This window comes from Urocampus carinirostris, chromosome 6, assembly GCF_059441175.1.
Source record: "Urocampus carinirostris isolate Australia breed hairy pipefish chromosome 6, RoL_Ucar_1.0, whole genome shotgun sequence".
Taxonomy (NCBI): domain Eukaryota; kingdom Metazoa; phylum Chordata; class Actinopteri; order Syngnathiformes; family Syngnathidae; genus Urocampus; species Urocampus carinirostris.
The window spans coordinates 34,040,878-34,051,189 of record NC_142354.1 but is presented as its reverse complement, the minus strand read 5'-3'; the positions used below and the strand labels follow the sequence as shown (position 1 = coordinate 34,051,189).

The 10,312-nt window shown below is 42.8% G+C and overlaps 1 protein-coding gene across 3 annotated transcripts in view; it reads left to right on the top strand.

Annotated features, from left to right (window-relative positions):
• The first annotated feature begins 97 nt into the window (after positions 1 to 97).
• The window catches only part of arhgap9 (Rho GTPase activating protein 9), an 88,376-nt gene continuing 78,161 nt past the window's right edge, over positions 98 to 10,312 (top strand). The window contains exon 1 of one of the 3 annotated variants that reach the window (XM_088338819.1): positions 98 to 471. The gene's annotated coding sequence lies outside the window, so the exon portion shown is untranslated. The remainder of the gene's footprint in view (positions 472 to 10,312) is intronic. The other 2 variants (XM_088338818.1, XM_088338820.1) reach the window with 2 other exon arrangements.

Below are 10,312 nucleotides of genomic sequence, written 5' to 3'. Positions count from 1 at the left end.
ATAGGAATTGAGGTTAGTAAAGACTACAATTCCCTGAAAAGGACGTGTCACTACGAAATTCACAAGGTTTGCTTCGCGTATATAGTGTATAAGCACAGCCGGGCGGTGTTTGTTTCGCTGCCTTCCTCTGAACCTCGTGTCACGGCACCGACTGCCTGCGGATTCTGATTGGACGATTGTAAAATCATATCGCAAGAGTTTATCCAATCCTAGTCAGGAAAACTCGTGCAGCGCAAGCTGTATTTTTTATCCGTTTAAAGAGCTCAAAGGAGGCAACAACATTCACTAAACCGGGTAACTAAAATGCTCTCACATGCAAGTATTTTTAAGCTGCAAAAAAGTGCCAGACAGAGTTGTACTTATTCTTCAAATCATATCCGGGGTCTTCCGAGGATTAATGCACTACTTTGAGGGCGCAATAAACCAACCAAGGAGCAACTCTCCAGTTCAAAAATATTACTTTGGTGCAAGGTGAGTGTCTCTCTTAGACTTTCTGACAATAAGTGGGTTCTGTGCTTCCATCAGATAGAAAAGACATTACATTATTATCAGAGTAAACCGAATTTTTCATGTCAGATAACTTTACTGGATAAACCTTTTATTTTCATTTTGTTCTACAATACTTTTTCTTGCATCTAATTTATCCCTTTAAACTATTCAATGAAGTAATTTATCTATTCCTGTACATTTAAGCTTTAGCTTGTATTGTTTGTTATCATTGCATCACTAATATGTTGGCAATACTGTAGTTGTAAAGTAATATTTAAGAAAAAGTTAAGTTGGTGGAAGAAACAGTGTTTCACTTTGTACTATCAATGTGCTGCTCTTTAAATCGGTTATGATCCAATCTTTTAAAAGTTTATTTGAGCTCTCAAAACACAAGTAAATATCAATATGCATTCAGAATTGCCAATGCCAATGAAAGCTTGAGGCCACTGTGGCCACTATTGATCCACCACCAGGTCAGCCATGCACAAATGGCTGCATTTGTCTGATTAACGTGAAAAATAACGCTTTTACATTATCTGAGAGTCATCAAAATATTTTTCTCTAAAACTGATCTGCTACCACATCCTGTTGACACACATTTCACATGAACAATACTATATAATAAGCCTGGCCCGCCAGCAAGAGTTGAGCTCAGCTGGCCCATTAGGAAGAAATGCGTATTTAATGTTCACACACCATTGAATAATGGAATTTACTGTCATTAAAGCTCATATTTTTGTTTCCTCTGCATTTTCTAACGATGTGTCTTGAGAGTAAATATGTTCTACCTTATACATTAGAACACAACATGTTTAAAAACCTGCCATTTCTCAAAATTGAGCCTCAAATTATGTTCATATCTGATCTAAAATGCTGCATTTTTGCCATTAACTGGTAGTTGCGCTCAAGCAAAGTTTTTTCCAAGTTTGAAATTTATAGTGGAGCAGAACTGGATAATTTCCCACCCAGTCCCATTGGAATAAAGGGTATTTTGTGTATTGGTTCGATCTAATTGTTTGACTTTTATCTTTGCTTTATGTAAAAAACAAAACAAAAAAACAACTAGTGTAACTTGCTTCTGTTTAGTTGGATTTTGAAGACGGCTCCATAACTTGCTGTCCAGTTGGATGGAAGATGAGTGTTGCAAAAAACACTGTGATTACTCTTGTTCATTGCATTCTGCTTTCATTTGGATATACTTTTTTAATTTAGAAAAATAAGGACAGTTTCCCATTATATGTCAGTATTTGACAGTATTTAATAATGAAAACATTTGTGTTTTAAGCAAAAGTGTGCAAGGGGAAACAAATAGGTTGAGTGGTGCATTTCAAATTTTAGTTTGTCCGGTAACCACACTTGATGCAAAGCAGAACATTTGATGCCCCGCAATCTGGTGACAAGGCACCAGAAAGATTATTGCGTTTGCGTTTGCAAACCTTCTGATTAGAAATACCACTTTAGACCACGCGCCGTATTAGCAGGGAGCCCACAAGTTGATGCTGTAATTACTGTGGTGTTCTGCAGGACGCAGTGTCACAGAGGTTTAGTGGCTCAAGTGCTTTGCATGGTGCTGCTGCTGTGTCACTAGTCAGATTAGAGTGCAGCTCCGGGATATTTGTGCAATGGTAGGAATTGCGTCGTGTCTACTGAAGGAGCGTCCTTGCTTGCAGCTTTGTGGATAGAATACAGGAGTATTTTTTCAAAGTCATGCGCTATTTATAATGGCAATCCCTTAAATATTCATTATTCATTCACACATAAAGCAGTTTTGACCAAGGTCAAAAATGTCTTTAAAGTGACTGTATCTCAATATAAACTGGATATTGACTCAAAACCCATTTCGCTTTGCATTTTAAAAATGTTACAGCGAAATATTTTTTTATTTGGCCATGTTGCAAATGTGACTCAGCTGTAACTTTACACCAAATTATTCATTTACGTAAAAGGGACACTTAAAAATGGTATCCACTCCAGTTTAATACATTTTGCGCAATCTTTAGTTGCAAGCATTATTGTTTTTATTCCGGGAAGTGATTGTAGAATCAGTGTCTGAAACTCATGACAAAAAGTTACCGGACACCCAGCCATAAAGTTGCCCGCCCCATTTTTCTCAACTTGAAATGCAATAAGACGACTAATCGCAAAAACCCATTGTTGTCACGGTCGCCATGACGACCAGTATGCCACGCCCCCGAACTCAAGCTGAAGCAGATCAGCTGATTGCTGTTCTGCTATTTAAGGCTGGATTTTGGGTTTGGCGGGGGCGGGTTCATTACTACTCATTCGTCACTATCCCGGTTTGTTATGCCTTGTCCTGTTTAGTCTGTTATGCCTTGTCCTGTTTTAGTCTGTTATGCCTTGTCCTGTTGAGTTCGTGCCGGAGGAACTCTGTATTGTTCTGTTTTGCCCCGGAGTATTGGGCGACTTTTATTTTGATAAATAAAACTTATGGATCGTCAACGCATTTGAGTTCTACCTTCATGCCTCCTGCCTCCGTTCTGGTCCGGTCACCTTCCACGCCACCACGTCTCGTGACAGAATGAACCCGCCAACAATTGAACTCAGCGAACGATCCCAGCGCGACTTGGGGAGAGCTGGAGTGCGCAGTTTGGCAGGCGCCTACTGAGTTGGCCTTCCCTGCCCGTTCGAACCACGGCCCCGCCCGTCGTGGCCCTTGCTGTGCCTCGAATGGGGTCCCAGGAAGAATTGACGCCTGCCTGCCTGACTCCCGTGCCGATTGCCTGCTATTCCCTCTCCCCTGCGTGCAAGTCCGACTCCGACTCCGCTGCCCGTCGGGCCAACTCCGACTCCGCTGCCCGTCGGGCCGACTCCGACTCCCAAGCCTGCCTGTTCGACTCCCAAGCCTGCCTGTTCGACTCCCAAGCCTGCCTGTTCGACTCCCAAGCCTGCCTGTTCGACTCCTATGCCTGCCTGTTCGACTCCCATGCCTGCCTGTTCGACTCCCATGCCTGCCTGTTCGACTCCCATGCCTGCCTGTTCGACTCCCATGCCTGCCTGTTCGACTCCCATGCCTGCCTGTTCGACTCCCATGCCTGCCTGTTCGACTCCCATGCCTGCCTGTTCGACTCCCATGCCTGCCTTGAGTCTCCCTGTACTGATTTTGTTCAGTCTTTCCTGTCCTGTCTTGTCTGTTCTGAATCTGTTCCCCCTGAGTCTGACTCTTCTGAATCTGTTCCCCTCCTGAGTCTGACTCTTCTGAATCTGTTCCCCTCCTGAGTCTGACTCTTCTGAATCTGATCCCCCCCTGAGTCTGACTCTTCTGCATCTGATCCCCCCCTGAGTCTGACTCTTCTGCATCTGATCCCCCCCTGAGTCTGACTCTTCTGCATCTGATCCCCCCCTGAGTCTGACTCTTCTGCACCTGATCCCCCCCTGAGTCTGACTCTTCTGCACCTGATCCCCCCCTGAGTGCGACTCTTCTGCACCTGATCCCCCCCTGAGTGCGACTCTTCTGCACCTGAACCCCCTGAGTGCGACTCTTCTGCATCGGCCTGACCTGAGTGCGACTCTTCTGAATCTGACCCCCCTGAGTGCGACTCTTCTGAATCTGACCCCCCTGAGTGCGACTCTTCTGCATCGGCCTGACCTGAGTGCGACTCTTCTGCATCGGCCTGACCTGAGTGCGACTCTTCTGCATCGGCCTGACCTGAGTGCGACTCTTCTGCATCGGCCTGACCTGAGTGCGACTCTTCTGCATCGGCCTGACCTGAGTGCGACTCTTCTGCATCGGCCTGACCTGAGTGCGACTCTTCTGCATCGGCCTGACCTGAGTGCGACTCTTCTGCATCGGCCTGACCTGAGTGCGACTCTTCTGCATCGGCCTGACCTGAGTGCGACTCTTCTGCATCGGCCTGACCTGAGTGCGACTCTTCTGCATCGGCCTGACCTGAGTGCGACTCTTCTGCATCGGCCTGACCTGAGTGCGACTCTTCTGCATCGGCCTGACCTGAGTGCGACTCTTCTGCATCGGCCTGACCTGAGTGCGACTCTTCTGCATCGGCCTGACCTGAGTGCGACTCTTCTGCATCGGCCTGACCTGAGTGCGACTCTTCTGCATCGGCCTGTCCTGAGTGCGACTCTTCTGCATCGGCCTGTCCTGAGTGCGACTCTTCTGCATCGGCCTGTCCTGAGTGCGACTCTTCTGCATTGGCCTGTCCTGAGTGCGACTCTTCTGCATCGGCCTGTCCTGTTTACCTGTTCTGATTTTGCCTGTCCTGTTTATCTGTCCTGTTCTCGTTGGTTCTGCCTGTCTGTTATCCCCTGTCCAGTTGGCCACCAGACCCCCCCTGCCGAGCGCCGATTCCGATCCGCCCGACGCAGATGGCGCCTGCCTCTCCCCGTTCCTGCGTGTTCGGAGGAGGGAGCAGGGTTGCCCCAATCGCGATCGTCAACATTCCAGGGCGCGAGGTAGTAATTATTTCTTTTTTGGGACCTCGGGAGCTGTCCCTTAAGAGGGGGGCTCTGTCACGGTCGCCATGACGACCAGTATGCCACGCCCCCGAACTCAAGCTGAAGCAGATCAGCTGATTGCTGTTCTGCTATTTAAGGCTGGATTTTGGGTTTGGCGGGGGCGGGTTCATTACTACTCATTCGTCACTATCCCGGTTTGTTATGCCTTGTCCTGTTTAGTCTGTTATGCCTTGTCCTGTTTTAGTCTGTTATGCCTTGTCCTGTTGAGTTCGTGCCGGAGGAACTCTGTATTGTTCTGTTTTGCCCCGGAGTATTGGGCGACTTTTATTTTGATAAATAAAACTTATGGATCGTCAACGCATTTGAGTTCTACCTTCATGCCTCCTGCCTCCGTTCTGGTCCGGTCACCTTCCACGCCACCACGTCTCGTGACAATTGTTGCAAAGTATTAAGGATTGATAATCAGAATATATGACTGAACAACACTTAAAATTTAAGTTTATTATAAATCTACTTATAACATTCATTGTATGTTTATGACATCGCTGTTTTCCATCTGCCATCAGTATGTACCTGTATTTACTCATCTTCATTTATGCAATGTTTGCGTTGCGTCTTCTGCTATAAGCCACGTCATCTCCTCTTTCCACGATGATTTTAATGTACGTTTACATTTTGTAGCGTCATAAATTTTGTTAGCTTCTTTCGAATCTTTCTTCTGGGGCTGAGGTTTTGGCTTGATTCCTAACCACTTATCCATTTTTCTTGTGTTCTGTCTACTTTGGAAAATGATATGCAAATGCACGACCTTATAACGCTCGGGAAAGTCCGGAAGCACGAAGTTATTCGATGCAGGCTTCTGATTGGCTGCTGAGTATGCAAATTACCTACCAACCGAAATTTCCAAACTGAACGAAGATTTCGAAATCGGAATAAAGCACAAGTTTGATTTGAAAAAACTAAAAAAAAAAAGTTTTTTCCTTGAAAAAGTTGTCGGCCACCCGGGCATAGATGTTGTCTAAGTTGTACGCCCGACGTAAAAGATGCACGCCCCTGGGCATCCGAGCAGACATTATTCCAGGTACTGGTAGAATAGATGCTGCCCTCTGCAGAACAAAACAAAACGATTGAGCTACATATAAGTATCTGTAAACATCATCTAGATTTGAAATTATTTTGATCATCTGGGTGCAAGAAACTTTACTGTCACTGCTAATTACATTGAGACCTAAAAAACAATGGCGGCATACTTCTGAATCTATTTTTTTTTTGCATTTTTTTCCCCCCGGAAAAATGTACTTCACAATGACAATCGAATATTTTTGATAAGTTTCATAGATACTCAGAGAAGACATAAATGTATTTTGAACTGCAAGGAGTACAGAGAGATAAGCCAAAAATCAGATAAGAGCTTCCATCCTGTCCTAAAAGCCATCCCATGAGCAATGTCTTTTAATTAAATCTCCTAGCTTACAGAAGCAGATCCACACTAAAGGCTGTGGATTCAAAGAACAGCAACATGTATGGCCAATAGTGACATTGATGCAAACAGTTCATAATCATCAACAAACAATGCGCAATAATTATCAAAATAACAAAGTGACATCCTATGCAATCTCCTTTGCAGGTGTCCAATATTAAAAACCAAATAAACTATCAATTGAATAGTGCATCCATGTATTCTAAGACATGCCGTTACTGTTTGTGCCTGAATAGGCGCAGTCCGATTTGTATATAAATGAATCTACATCTTATTTATTGTTTATTTGGAAGAGCAGAGCAATAGCCCCACAGGAAAAACAGGATGGGCCTTTGCAATATACCAACTTCACTTAGAGATGAAGTCCATGCGTCACTCTTTTTAAATTAAACTGTCGTCATGTAATCCTCCAATAAAAATGACTGGAATGATGCACTTGACCTGCTTGCACCATCACTAATTTCAATGTTTCACAAATTGAAAATCACTGATCTCAATATTGCCCTCTGCCATGAATGTTGACTGCTTATATCTGTTGATCAGCACGAGAATATGTTACAAATTGTATATAATGTAATATTAATCATTGCTATCTTGTGAAAAATACTCCTTTCCTTGTTTTTGTCATTTAAAAAAAATATTTATGGAATGTTAACAAGGGTTTACATCTTTTCCACATAATATATCATTTGCTGTTTTGGCACACTGTGCAGTGAGATTGTTGCTTTTCCCCTTCATGTCGTCCTTGGAAGAGTTACTAAAAAAACCTAGAAGTTCTAACACTTTTATTGTACGGGATAATATTAACTAATTTAGCTGTTGTGTGTATAGCTGTGTTTTTTTAAAAAAAAAAAGGAAAAAAACGTTTAAAAAACTATTGAGACTCTTTGTGATTAAGGGCTATACAAATAAAAATGACTTGACTTGACTATTTAACGTATTCTTGTGTTGAGTGTCACAGCTGCAGAGTTCTGCTGCCTTACTTTCAGGGAGTGATAGTGAAACGAGGGATATTTAGTATAATGATATGCACCCACGGTGAGTCTGCTTGTGGTTGCCTGTAATTACATGAATGGTACTTGTGGAAATTCAACATTTCCAATTAGAAAACTCTCAAAGTTTGGTGTTCAATGAAAGAACATTCTCAGTGAATAAATACAGCCTTGAATATGTTTATACATTTATAATTCTATGATAAAAGATGTGGTTGTGCCTTACCTCCCTCACTTGACTGGATATCAGTGATGATATATAATCAATAACCTGATTGGAAACAGAACAAATATAAATGTTGAAATTAAACAAATCTGTGGATTTGCGACAAATCTCATCAGACCTAAAAATCCTGCATAGTAACAAGTGGGACTGTTTTGCATTGGTTTGGTGTGCTCCATTCCTTTGGGATTAGTAGTTTCTACCCTTATAACCTCTCATTGTTCGACAGTGGCGTTCCCTTATTGAACTAGTACGCAACAACTGTAGGCCCACAAAAGCATCAAAGTTGTGTGCGCTGCTGTGGGAGGTTGAGCTTTTCTTCATCTTCCTTCTCCTCCTTGCCAAGTGTTCCGTGCTCAGTTCGGTTACTCGGTGCTGCGAATGAAAAAAAAATGGGTCTTTGACTTGTCTGATTGCTTTTGACAGCTCACTCTCTTTCCCGGCGGATCAATGGAACTCAGTGCTCTTCATTAGAAACATCAATGCAGGGCATATCCCCTGAGGCTCAGTAAGGCCTCCCCTTGCTTTTCCAAAGCCTGTCTTTCCATTGCTTGAAAAGGCAATCTTGACATTTCAGTTGCTGTGATTTTATGTAAAAAATGTAAACATGTAGCATCATAAATGTAGAGTGCCAAAAGTTGTGAACAAAGAAAAAACACATTTGACTATTTATGGTCCTGAAACGTGTTTGCCAATTTGGCTGGTGTCAGGCAATGTTCAGTGCCTGTGATGGTGATTGACATAAAGTATAAAATTCATATGCTTGAGGCAGACTAGGGGCAAGTGGGAAGAAGGTCTGCTTCACAGTTCACGGTTACAACAACAGCATAACAAAAAGTTTCCACTCTCCACTCTTTAAAAGCAAAGATTCAAACCTGGAACCTCAGGCTTACTATGTGCGCTTGGTTCAAATGTTTTGAACTGTTGAGTACAGTCGGTCCAAATATTGTCTTAATGCTCATGTGTTTTGTTTTCATTGAAAACCTAAAAACAAAGATAAGCGCACGCTTTGCATTTCATATATGTTTACATTTTGAAAGAGGTTATCTGATCAAGAACATAATTGAAAAGAACATTGAGTGTTGATTTAATATTTGAAAACATGCTTGCGTCTTTTGGAAGACCTTATGTTGATCATACAAAAAATGTTAACAAGTCTGTATTTTCCAAATTATGTTTTTTTTGTGTGATAAGTGAATATTATTCCAATTATATATTCAATGCCTCCTTCACTACTACTAATTAGTGTCTGAATTGGGTATAGAGCTGTGGCTGGGGACCACCGGTATGGAGGGATGTCACGAAAATGATTTTTCACATTAATTTATTTATTTGAATTTCTGTTTTCCATGGAGCTGAGTGTATCTGATCCGAAACCATTCATCATATCATCATTCAGTGTTCTCGTTAGCCCGCATCCCTGCGTCCTAGATGCATCATTTTTGCTGGGGACGCATAGTCTCAAATCAACGTGCATCCCCGGGACGCAACTTTTTTGCCACAAAATTGTCATTATTACCCGATTACTTTTTTTAACAAAGATTTACTGCACTCCAAACTTTTCGTCAGGCATTTTCGTTTTGGTCTCGCGGTTTGAGTTTTTGTCTGCACGCCAATCTCGGCCAACGAGATGTCATTGTGAAGTGAAAGGAAGTCTGTCTATTTTTAGAGAACCGGCTCAACTCATTAAAAAGAGACGGCTCTTAAACGGCTCACTTACATTGATGATTGATATTACGAATTATGTTGTGTAAAGAAGTTAAGAAAAAAAGGAAGTATAAAAGGAGAAAATAAAAAATAGACAGGTTTGTGGTTATAACTTTAATCGGTATATTACCAACAATAATTTGATGCAGAAATGAATTAATAATTTGATGATTAAAACTGAATGAATATATAGATTTATATTATATATCTCATCTCATCTCATCAGCTGCACCGCTTATCCTCAGTAGGGTCGCGGGGATGCTGGAGCCCATCCCAGCAATCATCGGGCAGTGGGCAGGGGACACCCTGGACTGGTTGCCAGCCAATCGCAGGGCACACGGGGACAGACAACTCACTCGCTCAGTCACATCTAGGGACAATTTGGACCGGCCAATTCACCTGAAATGCATGTTTTTGGAATGTGGGAGGAAACCGGAGTGCCCGGAGGAAACCCACGCAGCACGGGGAGAACATACAAACTCCGCACAGTAAGGCCGGGAGCTGGATTTGAACCCACTCAGGAGGTTCCCACGACTTCAGAACTGTGCCGCACACGCGCTAACCACTGCGCCGCCGTGCTGCCCTATATTATATATTTGTCGCCGATTTACGATTTCAACCTCGAAAACACGAAATTTTGGGGACCCATAGATCTCTGTTAGGACCCATAGATTCTTGCGCATGCGAGTCCCCGGAACTCATCACTTTTCAGAGGTAAAATGAACACTGATCACTGCTCTTTTTTTTCCTGCTATTAAGCCATTACAGACCTGCATGACCTTTTTAACAATTATAATAAGCATACTTTACCTGTGAAAAAGATGTATACATTTACAGACACACTTTCATGTGCATAGTTCTATGTTGTGTTTGGAATGTTTTCTCTCATGCTCGAAATTTCTGTCGACAAGCTCGTGTCATATGATTTTGTCAGGCAAACTAGCCTCCTCTTCTTCTACGCCGACAGCTTGCGTTAGCTTTTTCTGCACG